This window comes from Adiantum capillus-veneris, chromosome 8 (assembly GCF_014529385.1).
Source record: "Adiantum capillus-veneris isolate H3 chromosome 8, ASM1452938v2, whole genome shotgun sequence".
Taxonomy (NCBI): domain Eukaryota; kingdom Viridiplantae; phylum Streptophyta; class Polypodiopsida; order Polypodiales; family Pteridaceae; genus Adiantum; species Adiantum capillus-veneris.
The window spans coordinates 25518168-25537854 of record NC_140938.1 but is presented as its reverse complement, the minus strand read 5'-3'; positions in this window follow the sequence as shown (position 1 = coordinate 25537854).

Here is a 19687-nt window from a genome sequence, read left to right as displayed (position 1 = left end):
TGGTAAGATGTTTGTAATAGATGCTGCGTGTGACTCTTGCTTATAGTCATCACACTCGATGATCCACTCCCCCATATTAACACGAGTGCTGGCTTGATTAGCTTTTCAACATCATGTAAAATGCGACCCACTAACATTGGCACACCTTTCTTGGGAGGGAATCCTAGGCCAGTGGTCCTGTAGAGAAGTCTAGAGTGCCCCACATTCATATTACTCTTAGGTGCTACCCTAGCAGAGATACAAGGCTCTTATGGAAGTTAGAGACATGGAAATGTCTTTAGGGCTTCTTTCAGGCACTCGAGTTGTTTGGTTGGTTATTTTTGCTTGATTTTCGAACAATCCCAGCAGACTCAGCTATAATTTTTCTAAAATTTCTTCTCATTCGTGTGACTGTCATTTGATAGGTTCTTCTTTGTTGAATTTTTGTGTATAAGAGTACGGTAATTATCGAGGGTTTTTCCGTTTGATATGATAGTAGGAAGCGTAGCGTAGTTTAGTACAAATCTTTGCTCTACAAAAAAATTGTCAAAAAAAGTTAATGGTTATAAGTAGTCAAATATGGCTTTAAGTGTGATCGTCTACTAGTGCCTGCGCACAGGAGCAAGGATAGGTGACACCATTTGGCTTTGTTGTGATTCCTTACGCTTTGCTTGAACCTTTGAAACTGTGAAAGTTTGAAAATCTATAAAGAACCTTACTCATATAAGAGCCCCCAAAAAAGCAATTTCTGGAGCTCTTCATAGTGAGGTCTCTTTCCACCTCCCATCATTGTATGAGGTATCTAGACAAAACTTCCTAGATTTGTAAAAGATTTGGATCCCAAAGGTCCATTGCAACAACACCAAAGTGAAAATTTGTTCTTAACAACCATCTTTTGGGTGCATCTCCTTTCTTGCGAGGTCACGAATGTGCATTTAGCACCCCTTTGATTGATTTTCAAACAATCCCAGCAGACTCAGCTATAATTTTTCTAAAATTTCTTCTGATTCATCTGACTGTCATTTGATAGGTTTTTCTTTGTTCAATCTTTGTGTGTAAGAGTACGGTAATTATCGAGGGTTTTTGCGTTTGATATGATAGTAGGATAATTGGCAGAAAAAAAATGCATTATAAGAGTAGCGGAGCGTAGTTTAGTACAAATCTTTGCTCTACAAAAAATTGTCGAAAAAAGTTAATGGTTATAAGTAATCAAATAGAGCTTTAAGTGTGATCGTCTACTAGTGCCTGCCCACAGGAGCAAGGATAGGTGACACGATTTGGCTTTGTTGTGATTCCTTATGCTTGCTTGAACCTTTGACACTGTGAAGGTTTGAAAATCTTTAAAGGACCTCCTTACTCATATAAGAGCCCCCAAAAAAGCAATTTCTGGAGCTCTTCATAGTGAGGTCTCTTTCCACCTCCCATCATTGTATTAGGTATCTAGACCATTAAAATTTCCTAGATTTGTAAAAGATTTGGATCGCAAAGGTCCATCGAAACAACACCAAAGTGGAAATTTGTTCTTAACAACCATTTTTTGGGTGCATCTCCTTTCTTGCGAGGTCACGAATGTGCATCTAGCCCCCTCCGATGACATGGAAGCTCAAATGTGTACCTACAAAGGTACTACTAGTAGCTTGTGAGTGGCACAAGAACGGGTAGCATCATTCTCTCATGAGTATAGGTAAAATTGTCATAGCCAAAATCATTCATATCTCTCTCCTCTTAACACATTTCCACCACTCTTGATGTATGCAAATATCCCATGTCATTGAATCAAAGTGCACGCCAACCCTCATTGATTATTTCCTTGCAATATACTAGATTAGGCGAAAATGTGATTATAGTTTGTATAAAACTAAACCGAATCCCATCCATAAACTCAAGTAAGATTTTCTGTGGCTTTGACATGTATGCTTTGGCTGGAGCTTCCCTAACAAAATAGTCATGATCGTATCCCAAGCTAGTAGCATAAGCATTAGCAAGATGATCACTCGAATTATTTATTCTGTGAGAATTATAATCTTAACAAGTTTAGTTGGTTTGAAGATAGTAGTGGCAAACTCATATGAGATGACGGATTTGATTGGTGATAGTATTTATTCGCTGCTGATGGATTTGTTTGGTCATAGTATGAGCCTTTAATGCTATCGATACATCCATTTATATTGATTGGCTGGGGTATATGAATCTCTAACTTATAATGAAACACAAGTCCTAGCCACATGTGAATTGGATTCACCTAAGTGTAAAGAATGACTTTGTTCTCGCTCTACTGCATCAAACTTTGTGTTTTGTTTTCATGAAAATGTAGTCTTCTTTTATTGAATGATGCCACACGTGATTGATTTTGAATTGACTACTATAGTGTCACTTAGCGCATATAATTGTGGTGTGTTAACCTTGTGCATTTTCATGTGAGCTTGATAGCATGGAATAACCTCATCAAGCTCTTGCATTTGGTATCTGTGCTTCACCTTTTTCGGCACTTGTAGCCCAAAAGCCACGAATTTTTGAGACAAAGCCCATGAAAATTGGGATTTGTGTGTATTCTCACATGCTTAGAGCTCGTGAGAGCTTAATCTATTAGTATGGGGTCGTTTAGAGCTCATAATTTGTCATTGAGTGGAAACTTCACTACCATTACTAGCTCGTAAGATTTGGCCTGGTAAGATGTTTGTAATAGATGCTGCGTGTGACTCTTGCTTATAGTCATCACACTCGATGATCCACTCCCCCATATTAACACGAGTGCTGGCTTGATTAGCTTTTCAACATCATGTAAAATGCGACCCACTAACATTGGCACACCTTTCTTGGGAGGGAATCCTAGGCCAGTGGTCCTGTAGAGAAGTCTAGAGTGCCCCACATTCATATTACTCTTAGGTGCTACCCTAGCAGAGATACAAGGCTCTTATGGAAGTTAGAGACATGGAAATGTCTTTAGGGCTTCTTTCAGGCACTCGAGTTGTTTGGTTGGTTATTTTTGCTTGATTTTCGAACAATCCCAGCAGACTCAGCTATAATTTTTCTAAAATTTCTTCTCATTCGTGTGACTGTCATTTGATAGGTTCTTCTTTGTTGAATTTTTGTGTATAAGAGTACGGTAATTATCGAGGGTTTTTCCGTTTGATATGATAGTAGGAAGCGTAGCGTAGTTTAGTACAAATCTTTGCTCTACAAAAAAATTGTCAAAAAAAGTTAATGGTTATAAGTAGTCAAATATGGCTTTAAGTGTGATCGTCTACTAGTGCCTGCGCACAGGAGCAAGGATAGGTGACACCATTTGGCTTTGTTGTGATTCCTTACGCTTTGCTTGAACCTTTGAAACTGTGAAAGTTTGAAAATCTATAAAGAACCTTACTCATATAAGAGCCCCCAAAAAAGAAATTTCTGGAGCTCTTCATAGTGAGGTCTCTTTCCACCTCCCATCATTGTATGAGGTATCTAGACAAAACTTCCTAGATTTGTAAAAGATTTGGATCCCAAAGGTCCATTGCAACAACACCAAAGTGAAAATTTGTTCTTAACAACCATCTTTTGGGTGCATCTCCTTTCTTGCGAGGTCACGAATGTGCATTTAGCACCCCTTTGATTGATTTTCAAACAATCCCAGCAGACTCAGCTATAATTTTTCTAAAATTTCTTCTGATTCATCTGACTGTCATTTGATAGGTTTTTCTTTGTTCAATCTTTGTGTGTAAGAGTACGGTAATTATCGAGGGTTTTTGCGTTTGATATGATAGTAGGATAATTGGCAGAAAAAAAATGCATTATAAGAGTAGCGGAGCGTAGTTTAGTACAAATCTTTGCTCTACAAAAAATTGTCGAAAAAAGTTAATGGTTATAAGTAATCAAATAGAGCTTTAAGTGTGATCGTCTACTAGTGCCTGCCCACAGGAGCAAGGATAGGTGACACGATTTGGCTTTGTTGTGATTCCTTATGCTTGCTTGAACCTTTGACACTGTGAAGGTTTGAAAATCTTTAAAGGACCTCCTTATTCATATAAGAGCCCCCAAAAAAGCAATTTCTGGAGCTCTTCATAGTGAGGTCTCTTTCCACCTCCCATCATTGTATTAGGTATCTAGACCATTAAAATTTCCTAGATTTGTAAAAGATTTGGATCGCAAAGGTCCATCGAAACAACACCAAAGTGGAAATTTGTTCTTAACAACCATTTTTTGGGTGCATCTCCTTTCTTACGAGGTCACGAATGTGCATCTAGCCCCCTCCGATGACATGGAAGCTCAAATGTGTACCTACAAAGGTACTACTAGTAGCTTGTGAGTGGCACAAGAACGGGTAGCATCATTCTCTCATGAGTATAGGTAAAATTGTCATGGCCAAAATCATTCATATCTCTCTCCTCTTAACACATTTCCACCACTCTTGATGTATGCAAATATCCCATGTCATTGAATCAAAGTGCACGCCAACCCTCATTGATTATTTCCTTGCAATATACTAGATTAGGCGAAAATGTGATTATAGTTTGTATAAAACTAAACCGAATCCCATCCATAAACTCAAGTAAGATTTTCTGTGGCTTTGACATGTATGCTTTGGCTGGAGCTTCCCTAACAAAATAGTCATGATCGTATCCCAAGCTAGTAGCATAAGCATTAGCAAGATGATCACTCGAATTATTTATTCTGTGAGAATTATAATCTTAACAAGTTTAGTTGGTTTGAAGATAGTAGTGGCAAACTCATATGAGATGACGGATTTGATTGGTGATAGTATTTATTCGCTGCTGATGGATTTGTTTGGTCATAGTATGAGCCTCTAATGCTATCGATACATCCATTTATATTGATTGGCTGGGGTATATGAATCTCTAACTTATAATGAAACACAAGTCCTAGCCACATGTGAATTGGATTCACCTAAGTGTAAAGAATGACTTTGTTCTCGCTCTACTGCATCAAACTTTGTGTTTTGTTTTCATGAAAATGTAGTCTTCTTTTATTGAATGATGCCACACGTGATTGATTTTGAATTGACTACTATAGTGTCACTTAGCGCATATAATTGTGGTGTGTTAACCTTGTGCATTTTCATGTGATCTTGATAGCATGGAATAACCTCATCAAGCTCTTGCATTTGGTATCTGTGCTTCACCTTTTTCGGCACTTGTAGCCCAAAAGCCACGAATTTTTGAGACAAAGCCCATGAAAATTGGGATTTGTGTGTATTCTCACATGCTTAGAGCTCGTGAGAGCTTAATCTATTAGTATGGGGTCGTTTAGAGCTCATAATTTGTCATTGAGTGGAAACTTCACTACCATTACTAGCTCGTAAGATTTGGCCTGGTAAGATGTTTGTAATAGATGCTGCGTGTGACTCTTGCTTATAGTCATCACACTCGATGATCCACTCCCCCATATTAACACGAGTGCTGGCTTGATTAGCTTTTCAACATCATGTATCATGCGACCCACTAACATTGGCACACCTTTCTTGGGAGGGAATCCTAGGCCAGTGGTCCTGTAGAGAAGTCTAGAGTGCCCCACATTCATATTACTCTTAGGTGCTACCCTAGCAGAGATACAAGGCTCTTATGGCAGTTAGAGACATGGAAATGTCTTTAGGGCTTCTTTCAGGCACTCGAGTTGTTTGGTTGGTTATTTTTGCTTGATTTTCAAACAATCCCAGCAGACTCAGCTATAATTTTTCTAAAATTTCTTCTCATTCGTGTGACTGTCATTTGATAGGTTCTTCTTTGTTCAATTTTTGTGTATAAGAGTACGGTAATTATCGAGGGTTTTTCCGTTTGATATGATAGTAGGAAGCGTAGCGTAGTTTAGTACAGATCTTTGCTCTACAAAAAAATTGTCAAAAAAAGTTAATGGTTATAAGAAGTCAAATATGGCTTTAAGTGTGATCGTCTACTAGTGCCTGCGCACAGGAGCAAGGATAGGTGACACCATTTGGCTTTGTTGTGATTCCTTACGCTTTGCTTGAACCTTTGAAACTGTGAAAGTTTGAAAATCTATAAAGAACCTTACTCATATAAGAGCCCCCAAAAAAGCAATTTCTGGAGCTCTTCATAGTGAGGTCTCTTTCCACCTCCCATCATTGTATAAGGTATCTAGACCGTTAAAATTTCCTAGATTTGTAAAAGATTTGGATCGCAAAGGTCCATGGCAACAACACCAAAGTGGAAATTTGTTCTTAACAACCATCTTTTGGGTGCATCTCCTTTCTTGCGAGGTCACAAATGTGCATCTAGCACCCCTTTGATTGATTTTCAAACAATCCCAACAGACTCAGCTATAATTTTTCTAAAATTTCTTCTGATTCATCTGACTGTCATTTGATAGGTTTTTCTTTGTTCAATCTTTGTGTGTAAGAGTACGGTAATTATCGAGGGTTTTTGCGTTTGATATGATAGTAGGATAATTGGCAGAAAAAAAATGCATTATAAGAGTAGCGGAGCGTAGTTTAGTACAAATCTTTGCTCTACAAAAAATTGTCGAAAAAAGTTAATGGTTATAAGTAATCAAATAGAGCTTTAAGTGTGATCGTCCACTAGTGCCTGCCCACAGGAGCAAGGATAGGTGACACGATTTGGCTTTGTTGTGATTCCTTATGCTTGCTTGAACCTTTGACACTGTGAAGGTTTGAAAATCTTTAAAGGACCTCCTTACTCATATAAGAGCCCCCAAAAAAGCAATTTCTGGAGCTCTTCATAGTGAGGTCTCTTTCCACCTCCCATCATTGTATTAGGTATCTAGACCATTAAAATTTCCTAGATTTGTAAAAGATTTGGATCGCAAAGGTCCATCGAAACAACACCAAAGTGGAAATTTGTTCTTAACAACCATTTTTTGGGTGCATCTCCTTTCTTGCGAGGTCACGAATGTGCATCTAGCCCCCTCCGATGACATGGAAGCTCAAATGTGTACATACAAAGGTACTACTAGTAGCTTGTGAGTGGCACAAGAACGGGTAGCATCATTCTCTCATGAGCATAGGCAAAATTGTCATGGCCAAAATCATTCATATCTCTCTCCTCTTAACACATTTCCACCACTCTTGATGTATGCAAATATCCCATGTCATTGAATCAAAGTGCACGCCAACCCTCATTGATTATTTCCTTGCAATATACTAGATTAGGCGAAAATGTGATTATAGTTTGTATAAAACTAAACCGAACCCCATCCATAAACTCAAGTAAGATTTTCTGTGGCTTTGACATGTATGCTTTGGCTGGAGCTTCCCTAACAAAATAGTCATGATCGTATCCCAAGCTAGTAGCATAAGCATTAGCAAGATGATCACTCGAATTATTTATTCTGTGAGAATTATAATCTTAACAAGTTTAGTTGGTTTGAAGATAGTAGTGGCAAACTCATATGAGATGACGGATTTGATTGGTGATAGTATTTATTCGCTGCTGATGGATTTGTTTGGTCATAGTATGAGCCTCTAATGCTATCGATACATCCATTTATATTGATTGGCTGGGGTATATGAATCTCTAACTTATAATGAAACACAAGTCCTAGCCACATGTGAATTGGATTCACCTAAGTGTAAAGAATGACTTTGTTCTCGCTCTACTGCATCAAACTTTGTGTTTTGTTTTCATGAAAATGTAGTCTTCTTTTATTGAATGATGCCACACGTGATTGATTTTGAATTGACTACTATAGTGTCACTTAGCGCATATAATTGTGGTGTGTTAACCTTGTGCATTTACATGTGAGCTTGATAGCATGGAATAACCTCATCAAGCTCTTGCATTTGGTATCTGTGCTTCACCTTTTTTGGCACTTGTAGCCCAAAAGCCACGAATTTTTGAGACAAAGCCCATGAAAATTGGGATTTGTGTGTATTCTCACATGCTTAGAGCTCGTGAGAGCTTAATCTATTAGTATGGGGTCGTTTAGAGCTCATAATTTGTCATTGAGTGGAAACTTCACTACCATTACTAGCTCGTAAGATTTGGCCTGGTAAGATGTTTGTAATAGATGCTGCGTGTGACTCTTGCTTATAGTCATCACTCTCGATGATCCACTCCCCCATATTAACACGAGTGCTGGCTTGATTAGCTTTTCAACATCATGTATCATGCGACCCACTAACATTGGCACACCTTTCTTGGGAGGGAATCCTAGGCCAGTGGTCCTGTAGAGAAGTCTAGAGTGCCCCACATTCATATTACTCTTAGGTGCTACCCTAGCAGAGATACAAGGCTCTTATGGCAGTTAGAGACATGGAAATGTCTTTAGGGCTTCTTTCAGGCACTCGAGTTGTTTGGTTGGTTATTTTTGCTTGATTTTCAAACAATCCCAGCAGACTCAGCTATAATTTTTCTAAAATTTCTTCTCATTCGTGTGACTGTCATTTGATAGGTTCTTCTTTGTTCAATTTTTGTGTATAAGAGTACGGTAATTATCGAGGGTTTTTCCGTTTGATATGATAGTAGGAAGCGTAGCGTAGTTTAGTACAGATCTTTGCTCTACAAAAAAATTGTCAAAAAAAGTTAATGGTTATAAGTAGTCAAATATGGCTTTAAGTGTGATCGTCTACTAGTGCATGCGCACAGGAGCAAGGATAGGTGACACCATTTGGCTTTGTTGTGATTCCTTACGCTTTGCTTGAACCTTTGAAACTGTGAAAGTTTGAAAATCTATAAAGAACCTTACTCATATAAGAGCCCCCAAAAAAGCAATTTCTGGAGCTCTTCATAGTGAGGTCTCTTTCCACCTCCCATCATTGTATGAGGTATCTAGACCGTTAAAATTTCCTAGATTTGTAAAAGATTTGGATCGCAAAGGTCCATGGCAACAACACCAAAGTGGAAATTTGTTCTTTACAACCATCTTTTGGGTGCATCTCCTTTCTTGCGAGGTCACGAATGTGCATCTAGCACCCCTTTGATTGATTTTCAAACAATCCCAACAGACTCAGCTATAATTTTTCTAAAATTTCTTCTGATTCATCTGACTGTCATTTGATAGGTTTTTCTTTGTTCAATCTTTGTGTGTAAGAGTACGGTAATTATCGAGGGTTTTTGCGTTTGATATGATAGTAGGATAATTGGCAGAAAAAAAATGCATTATAAGAGTAGCGGAGCGTAGTTTAGTACAAATCTTTGCTCTACAAAAAATTGTCGAAAAAAGTTAATGGTTATAAGTAATCAAATAGAGCTTTAAGTGTGATCGTCCACTAGTGCCTGCCCACAGGAGCAAGGATAGGTGACACGATTTGGCTTTGTTGTGATTCCTTATGCTTGCTTGAACCTTTGACACTGTGAAGGTTTGAAAATCTTTAAAGGACCTCCTTACTCATATAAGAGCCCCCAAAAAAGCAATTTCCGGAGCTCTTCATAGTGAGGTCTCTTTCCACCTCCCATCATTGTATTAGGTATCTAGACCATTAAAATTTCCTAGATTTGTAAAAGATTTGGATCGCAAAGGTCCATCGAAACAACACCAAAGTGGAAATTTGTTCTTAACAACCATTTTTTGGGTGCATCTCCTTTCTTGCGAGGTCACGGATGTGCATCTAGCCCCCTCCGATGACATGGAAGCTCAAATGTGTACATACAAAGGTACTAGTAGCTTGTGAGTGGCACAAGAACGGGTAGCATCGGTCTCTCATGAGCATAGGCAAAATTGTCATGGCCAAAATCATTCATATCTCTCTCCTCTTAACACATTTCCACCACTCTTGATGTATGCAAATATCCCATGTCATTGAATCAAAGTGCATGCCAACCCTCATTGATTATTTCCTTGCAATATACTAGATTAGGCGAAAATGTGATTATAGTTTGTATAAAACTAAACCGAATCCCATCCATAAACTCAAGTAAGATTTTCTGTGGCTTTGACATGTATGCTTTCGCTGGAGCTTCCCTAACAAAATAGTCATGATCGTATCCCAAGCTAGTAGCATAAGCATTAGCAAGATGATCACTCGAATTATTTATTCTGTAAGAATTATAATCTTAACAAGTTTAGTTGGTTTGAAGATAGTAGTGGCAAACTCATATGAGATGACGGATTTGATTGGTGATAGTATTTATTCGCTGCTGATGGATTTGTTTGGTCATAGTATGAGCCTCTAATGCTATCGATACATCCATTTATATTGATTGGCTGGGGTGTATGAATCTCTAACTTATAATGAAACACAAGTCCTAGCCACATGTGAATTGGATTGACCTAAGTGTAAAGAATGACTTTGTTCTCGCTCTACTGCATCAAACTTTGTGTTTTGTTTTCATGAAAGTGTAGTCTTCTTTTATTGAATGATGCCACACGTGATTGATTTTGAATTGACTACTATAGTGTCACTTAGCGCATATAATTGTGGTGTGTTAACCTTGTGCATTTTCATGTGAGCTTGATAGCATGGAATAACCTCATCAAGCTCTTGCATTTGGTATCTGTGCTTCACCTTTTTCGGCACTTGTAGCCCAAAAGCCACGAATTTTTGAGACAAAGCCCATGAAAATTGGGATTTGTGTGTATTCTCACATATGTGCTTAGAGCTCGTGAGAGCTTAATCTATTAGTATGGGGTCGTTTAGAGCTCATAATTTGTCATTGAGTGGAAACTTCACTACCATTACTAGCTCGTAAGATTTGGCTTGGTAAGATGTTTGTAATAGACGCTGCGTGTGACTCTTGCTTATACTCATCACACTCGATGATCCACTCCCCCATATTAACGCGAGTGCTGGCTTGATTAGCTTTCAACATCATGTATCATGCGACCCACTAACATTGGCACACCTTTCTTGGGAGGGAATCCTAGGCCAGTGGTCCTGTAGAGAAGTCTAGAGTGCCCCACGTTCATATTTCTCTTAGGTGCTACCCTAGCAGAGATACAAGGCTCTTATAGCAGTTAGAGACATGGAAATGTCTTTAGGGCTTCTTTCAGGCACTCGAGTTGTTTGGTTGGTTATTTTTGCTTGATTTTCGAACAATCCCAGCAGACTCAGCTATAATTTTTCTAAAATTTCTTCTCATTCATGTGACTGTCATTTGATAGGTTCTTCTTTGTTCAATTTTTGTGTATAAGAGTACGGTAATTATCGAGGGTTTCTCCATTTGGTATGATAGTAGGAAGCGTAGCGTAGTTTAGTACAGATCTTTGCTCCACAAAAAAAATTGTCGAAAAAAGTTAATGGTTATAAGTAGTCAAATAGGGCTTTAAGTGTGATCGTCCACTAGTGCCTGCGCAGAGGAGCAAGGATAGGTGACACCATTTGGCTTTGTTGTGATTCCTTACGCTTTGCTTGAACCTTTGAAACTGTGAAAGTTTGAAAATCTATAAAGAACCTTACTCATATAAGAGCCCCCAAAAAAGCAATTTCTGGAGCTCTTCATAGTGAGGTCTCTTTCCACCTCCCATCATTGTATTAGGTATCTAGACCGTTAAAATTTCCTAGATTTGTAAAAGATTTGGATCGCAAAGGTCCATCGAAACAACACCAAAGTGGAAATTTGTTCTTAACAACCATTTTTTGGGTGCATCTCCTTTCTTGCGAGGTCACGGATGTGCATCTAGCCCCCTCCGATGACATGGAAGCTCAAATGTGTACATACAAAGGTACTAGTAGCTTGTGAGTGGCACAAGAACGGGTAGCATCGGTCTCTCATGAGCATAGGCAAAATTGTCATGGCCAAAATCATTCATATCTCTCTCCTCTTAACACATTTCCACCACTCTTGATGTATGCAAATATCCCATGTCATTGAATCAAAGTGCATGCCAACCCTCATTGATTATTTCCTTGCAATATACTAGATTAGGCGAAAATGTGATTATAGTTTGTATAAAACTAAACCGAATCCCATCCATAAACTCAAGTAAGATTTTCTGTGGCTTTGACATGTATGCTTTCGCTGGAGCTTCCCTAACAAAATAGTCATGATCGTATCCCAAGCTAGTAGCATAAGCATTAGCAAGATGATCACTCGAATTATTTATTCTGTGAGAATTATAATCTTAACAAGTTTAGTTGGTTTGAAGATAGCAGTGGCAAACTCATATGAGATGACGGATTTGATTGGTGATAGTATTTATTCGCTGCTGATGGATTTGTTTGGTCATAGTATGAGCCTCTAATGCTATCGATACATCCATTTATATTGATTGGCTGGGGTGTATGAATCTCTAACTTATAATGAAACACAAGTCCTAGCCACATGTGAATTGGATTGACCTAAGTGTAAAGAATGACTTTGTTCTCGCTCTACTGCATCAAACTTTGTGTTTTGTTTTCATGAAAGTGTAGTCTTCTTTTATTGAATGATGCCACACGTGATTGATTTTGAATTGACTACTATAGTGTCACTTAGCGCATATAATTGTGGTGTGTTAACCTTGTGCATTTTCATGTGAGCTTGATAGCATGGAATAACCTCATCAAGCTCTTGCATTTGGTATCTGTGCTTCACCTTTTTCGGCACTTGTAGCCCAAAAGCCACGAATTTTTGAGACAAAGCCCATGAAAATTGGGATTTGTGTGTATTCTCACATATGTGCTTAGAGCTCGTGAGAGCTTAATCTATTAGTATGGGGTCGTTTAGAGCTCATGATTTGTCATTGAGTGGAAACTTCACTACCATTACTAGCTCGTAAGATTTGGCTTGGTAAGATGTTTGTAATAGACGCTGCGTGTGACTCTTGCTTATACTCATCACACTCGATGATCCACTCCCCCATATTAACGCGAGTGCTGGCTTGATTAGCTTTTCAACATCATGTATCATGCGACCCACTAACATTGGCACACCTTTCTTGGGAGGGAATCCTAGGCCAGTGGTCCTGTAGAGAAGTCTAGAGTGCCCCACGTTCATATTTCTCTTAGGTGCTACCCAAGCAGAGATACAAGGCTCTTATAGCAGTTAGAGACATGGAAATGTCTTTAGGGCTTCTTTCAGGCACTCGAGTTGTTTGGTTGGTTATTTTTGCTTGATTTTCGAACAATCCCAGCAGACTCAGCTATAATTTTTCTAAAATTTCTTCTCATTCATGTGACTGTCATTTGATAGGTTCTTCTTTGTTCAATTTTTGTGTATAAGAGTACGGTAATTATCGAGGGTTTCTCCGTTTGGTATGATAGTAGGAAGCGTAGCGTAGTTTAGTACAGATCTTTGCTCCACAAAAAAAATTGTCGAAAAAAGTTAATGGTTATAAGTAGTCAAATAGGGCTTTAAGTGTGATCGTCTACTAGTGCCTGCGCAGAGGAGCAAGGATAGGTGACACCATTTGGCTTTGTTGTGATTCCTTACGCTTTGCTTGAACCTTTGAACTGTGAAGGTTTGAAAATCTATAAAGAACCTCACTCATATAAGAGCCCCCAAAAAAGCAATTTCTGGAGCTCTTCATAGTGAGGTCTCTTTCCACCTCCCATCATTGTATTAGGTATCTAGACCGTTAAAATTTCCTAGATTTGTAAAAGATTTGGATCGCAAAGGTCCATCGAAACAACACCAAAGTGGAAATTTGTTCTTAACAACCATTTTTTGGGTGCATCTCCTTTCTTGCGAGGTCACGGATGTGCATCTAGCCCCCTCCGATGACATGGAAGCTCAAATGTGTACATACAAAGGTACTAGTAGCTTGTGAGTGGCACAAGAACGGGTAGCATCGGTCTCTCATGAGCATAGGCAAAATTGTCATGGCCAAAATCATTCATATCTCTCTCCTCTTAACACATTTCCACCACTCTTGATGTATGCAAATATCCCATGTCATTGAATCAAAGTGCATGCCAACCCTCATTGATTATTTCCTTGCAATATACTAGATTAGGCGAAAATGTGATTATAGTTTGTATAAAACTAAACCGAATCCCATCCATAAACTCAAGTAAGATTTTCTGTGGCTTTGACATGTATGCTTTCGCTGGAGCTTCCCTAACAAAATAGTCATGATCGTATCCCAAGCTAGTAGCATAAGCATTAGCAAGATGATCACTCGAATTATTTCTTCTGTGAGAATTATAATCTTAACAAGTTTAGTTGGTTTGAAGATAGCAGTGGCAAACTCATATGAGATGACGGATTTGATTGGTGATAGTATTTATTCGCTGCTGATGGATTTGTTTGGTCATAGTATGAGCCTCTAATGCTATCGATACATCCATTTATATTGATTGGCTGGGGTGTATGAATCTCTAACTTATAATGAAACACAAGTCCTAGCCACATGTGAATTGGATTGACCTGAGTGTAAAGAATGACTTTGTTCTCGCTCTACTGCATCAAACTTTGTGTTTTGTTTTCATGAAAGTGTAGTCTTCTTTTATTGAATGATGCCACACGTGATTGATTTTGAATTGACTACTATAGTGTCACTTAGCGCATATAATTGTGGTGTGTTAACCTTGTGCATTTTCATGTGAGCTTGATAGCATGGAATAACCTCATCAAGCTCTTGCATTTGGTATCTGTGCTTCACCTTTTTCGGCACTTGTAGCCCAAAAGCCACGAATTTTTGAGACAAAGCCCATGAAAATTGGGATTTGTGTGTATTCTCACATATGTGCTTAGAGCTCGTGAGAGCTTAATCTATTAGTATGGGGTCGTTTAGAGCTCATGATTTGTCATTGAGTGGAAACTTCACTACCATTACTAGCTCGTAAGATTTGGCTTGGTAAGATGTTTGTAATAGACGCTGCGTGTGACTCTTGCTTATACTCATCACACTCGATGATCCACTCCCCCATATTAACGCGAGTGCTGGCTCGATTAGCTTTTCAACATCATGTATCATGCGACCCACTAACATTGGCACACCTTTCTTGGGAGGGAATCCTAGGCCAGTGGTCCTGTAGAGAAGTCTAGAGTGCCCCACGTTCATATTTCTCTTAGGTGCTACCCTAGCAGAGATACAAGGCTCTTATAGCAGTTAGAGACATGGAAATGTCTTTAGGGCTTCTTTCAGGCACTCGAGTTGTTTGGTTGGTTATTTTTGCTTGATTTTCGAACAATCCCAGCAGACTCAGCTATAATTTTTCTAAAATTTCTTCTCATTCATGTGACTGTCATTTGATAGGTTCTTCTTTGTTCAATTTTTGTGTATAAGAGTACGGTAATTATCGAGGGTTTCTCCGTTTGGTATGATAGTAGGAAGCGTAGCGTAGTTTAGTACAGATCTTTGCTCCACAAAAAAAATTGTCGAAAAAAGTTAATGGTTATAAGTAGTCAAATAGGGCTTTAAGTGTGATCGTCTACTAGTGCCTGCGCAGAGGAGCAAGGATAGGTGACACCATTTGGCTTTGTTGTGATTCCTTACGCTTTGCTTGAACCTTTGACACTGTGAAGGTTTGAAAATCTATAAAGAACCTCACTCATATAAGAGCCCCCAAAAAAGCAATTTCTGGAGCTCTTCATAGTGAGGTCTCTTTCCACCTCCCATCATTGTATTAGGTATCTAGACCGTTAAAATTTCCTAGATTTGTAAAAGATTTGGATCGCAAAGGTCCATCGAAACAACACCAAAGTGGAAATTTGTTCTTAACAACCATTTTTTGGGTGCATCTCCTTTCTTGCGAGGTCACGGATGTGCATCTAGCCCCCTCCGATGACATGGAAGCTCAAATGTGTACATACAAAGGTACTAGTAGCTTGTGAGTGGCACAAGAACGGGTAGCATCGGTCTCTCATGAGCATAGGCAAAATTGTCATGGCCAAAATCATTCATATCTCTCTCCTCTTAACACATTTCCACCACTCTTGATGTATGCAAATATCCCATGTCATTGAATCAAAGTGCATGCGTTGCAACCCTCATTGATTATTTCCTTGCAATATACTAGATTAGGCGAAAATGTGATTATAGTTTGTATAAAACTAAACCGAATCCCATCCATAAACTCAAGTAAGATTTTCTGTGGCTTTGACATGTATGCTTTCGCTGGAGCTTCCCTAACAAAATAGTCATGATCGTATCCCAAGCTAGTAGCATAAGCATTAGCAAGATGATCACTCGAATTATTTCTTCTGTGAGAATTATAATCTTAACAAGTTTAGTTGGTTTGAAGATAGCAGTGGCAAACTCATATGAGATGACGGATTTGATTGGTGATAGTATTTATTCGCTGCTGATGGATTTGTTTGGTCATAGTATGAGCCTCTAATGCTATCGATACATCCATTTATATTGATTGGCTGGGGTGTATGAATCTCTAACTTATAATGAAACACAAGTCCTAGCCACATGTGAATTGGATTGACCTGAGTGTAAAGAATGACTTTGTTCTCGCTCTACTGCATCAAACTTTGTGTTTTGTTTTCATGAAAGTGTAGTCTTCTTTTATTGAATGATGCCACACGTGATTGATTTTGAATTGACTACTATAGTGTCACTTAGCGCATATAATTGTGGTGTGTTAACCTTGTGCATTTTCATGTGAGCTTGATAGCATGGAATAACCTCATCAAGCTCTTGCATTTGGTATCTGTGCTTCACCTTTTTCGGCACTTGTAGCCCAAAAGCCACGAATTTTTGAGACAAAGCCCATGAAAATTGGGATTTGTGTGTATTCTCACATATGTGCTTAGAGCTCGTGAGAGCTTAATCTATTAGTATGGGGTCGTTTAGAGCTCATGATTTGTCATTGAGTGGAAACTTCACTACCATTACTAGCTCGTAAGATTTGGCTTGGTAAGATGTTTGTAATAGACGCTGCGTGTGACTCTTGCTTATACTCATCACACTCGATGATCCACTCCCCCATATTAACGCGAGTGCTGGCTCGATTAGCTTTTCAACATCATGTATCATGCGACCCACTAACATTGGCACACCTTTCTTGGGAGGGAATCCTAGGCCAGTGGTCCTGTAGAGAAGTCTAGAGTGCCCCACGTTCATATTTCTCTTAGGTGCTACCCTAGCAGAGATACAAGGCTCTTATAGCAGTTAGAGACATGGAAATGTCTTTAGGGCTTCTTTCAGGCACTCGAGTTGTTTGGTTGGTTATTTTTGCTTGATTTTCGAACAATCCCAGCAGACTCAGCTATAATTTTTCTAAAATTTCTTCTCATTCATGTGACTGTCATTTGATAGGTTCTTCTTTGTTCAATTTTTGTGTATAAGAGTACGGTAATTATCGAGGGTTTCTCCGTTTGGTATGATAGTAGGAAGCGTAGCGTAGTTTAGTACAGATCTTTGCTCCACAAAAAAAATTGTCGAAAAAAGTTAATGGTTATAAGTAGTCAAATAGGGCTTTAAGTGTGATCGTCTACTAGTGCCTGCGCAGAGGAGCAAGGATAGGTGACACCATTTGGCTTTGTTGTGATTCCTTACGCTTTGCTTGAACCTTTGACACTGTGAAGTTTGAAAATCTATAAAGAACCTCACTCATATAAGAGCCCCCAAAAAAGCAATTTCTGGAGCTCTTCATAGTGAGGTCTCTTTCCACCTCCCATCATTGTATTAGGTATCTAGACCGTTAAAATTTCCTAGATTTGTAAAAGATTTGGATCGCAAAGGTCCATCGAAACAACACCAAAGTGGAAATTTGTTCTTAACAACCATTTTTTGGGTGCATCTCCTTTCTTGCGAGGTCACGGATGTGCATCTAGCCCCCTCCGATGACATGGAAGCTCAAATGTGTACATACAAAGGTACTAGTAGCTTGTGAGTGGCACAAGAACGGGTAGCATCGGTCTCTCATGAGCATAGGCAAAATTGTCATGGCCAAAATCATTCATATCTCTCTCCTCTTAACACATTTCCACCACTCTTGATGTATGCAAATATCCCATGTCATTGAATCAAAGTGCATGCGTTGCAACCCTCATTGATTATTTCCTTGCAATATACTAGATTAGGCGAAAATGTGATTATAGTTTGTATAAAACTAAACCGAATCCCATCCATAAACTCAAGTAAGATTTTCTGTGGCTTTGACATGTATGCTTTCGCTGGAGCTTCCCTAACAAAATAGTCATGATCGTATCCCAAGCTAGTAGCATAAGCATTAGCAAGATGATCACTCGAATTATTTCTTCTGTGAGAATTATAATCTTAACAAGTTTAGTTGGTTTGAAGATAGCAGTGGCAAACTCATATGAGATGACGGATTTGATTGGTGATAGTATTTATTCGCTGCTGATGGATTTGTTTGGTCATAGTATGAGCCTCTAATGCTATCGATACATCCATTTATATTGATTGGCTGGGGTGTATGAATCTCTAACTTATAATGAAACACAAGTCCTAGCCACATGTGAATTGGATTGACCTGAGTGTAAAGAATGACTTTGTTCTCGCTCTACTGCATCAAACTTTGTGTTTTGTTTTCATGAAAGTGTAGTCTTCTTTTATTGAATGATGCCACACGTGATTGATTTTGAATTGACTACTATAGTGTCACTTAGCGCATATAATTGTGGTGTGTTAACCTTGTGCATTTTCATGTGAGCTTGATAGCATGGAATAACCTCATCAAGCTCTTGCATTTGGTATCTGTGCTTCACCTTTTTCGGCACTTGTAGCCCAAAAGCCACGAATTTTTGAGACAAAGCCCATGAAAATTGGGATTTGTGTGTATTCTCACATATGTGCTTAGAGCTCGTGAGAGCTTAATCTATTAGTATGGGGTCGTTTAGAGCTCATGATTTGTCATTGAGTGGAAACTTCACTACCATTACTAGCTCGTAAGATTTGGCTTGGTAAGATGTTTGTAATAGACGCTGCGTGTGACTCTTGCTTATAGTCATCACACTCGATGATCCACTCCCCCATATTAACGCGAGTGCTGGCTCGATTAGCTTTTCAACATCATGTATCATGCGACCCACTAACATTGGCACACCTTTCTTGGGAGGGAATCCTAGGCCAGTGGTCCTGTAGAGAAGTCTAGAGTGCCCCACGTTCATATTTCTCTTAGGTGCTACCCTAGCAGAGATACAAGGCTCTTATAGCAGTTAGAGACATGGAAATGTCTTTAGGGCTTCTTTCAGGCACTCGAGTTGTTTGGTTGGTTATTTTTGCTTGATTTTCGAACAATCCCAGCAGACTCAGCTATAATTTTTCTAAAATTTCTTCTCATTCATGTGACTGTCATTTGATAGGTTCTTCTTTGTTCAATTTTTGTGTATAAGAGTACGGTAATTATCGAGGGTTTCTCCGTTTGGTATGATAGTAGGAAGCGTAGCGTAGTTTAGTACAGATCTTTGCTCCACAAAAAAAATTGTCGAAAAAAGTTAATGGTTATAAGTAGTCAAATAGGGCTTTAAGTGTGATCGTCTACTAGTGCCTGCGCAGAGGAGCAAGGATAGGTGACACCATTTGGCTTTGTTGTGATTCCTTACGCTTTGCTTGAACCTTTGACACTGTGAAGGTTTGAAAATCTATAAAGAACCTCACTCATATAAGAGCCCCCAAAAAAGCAATTTCTGGAGCTCTTCATAGTGAGGTCTCTTTCCACCTCCCATCATTGTATTAGGTATCTAGACCGTTAAAATTTCCTAGATTTGTAAAAGATTTGGATCGCAAAGGTCCATCGAAACAACACCAAAGTGGAAATTTGTTCTTAACAACCATTTTTTGGGTGCATCTCCTTTCTTGCGAGGTCACGGATGTGCATCTAGCCCCCTCCGATGACATGGAAGCTCAAATGTGTACATACAAAGGTACTAGTAGCTTGTGAGTGGCACAAGAACGGGTAGCATCGGTCTCTCATGAGCATAGGCAAAATTGTCATGGCCAAAATCATTCATATCTC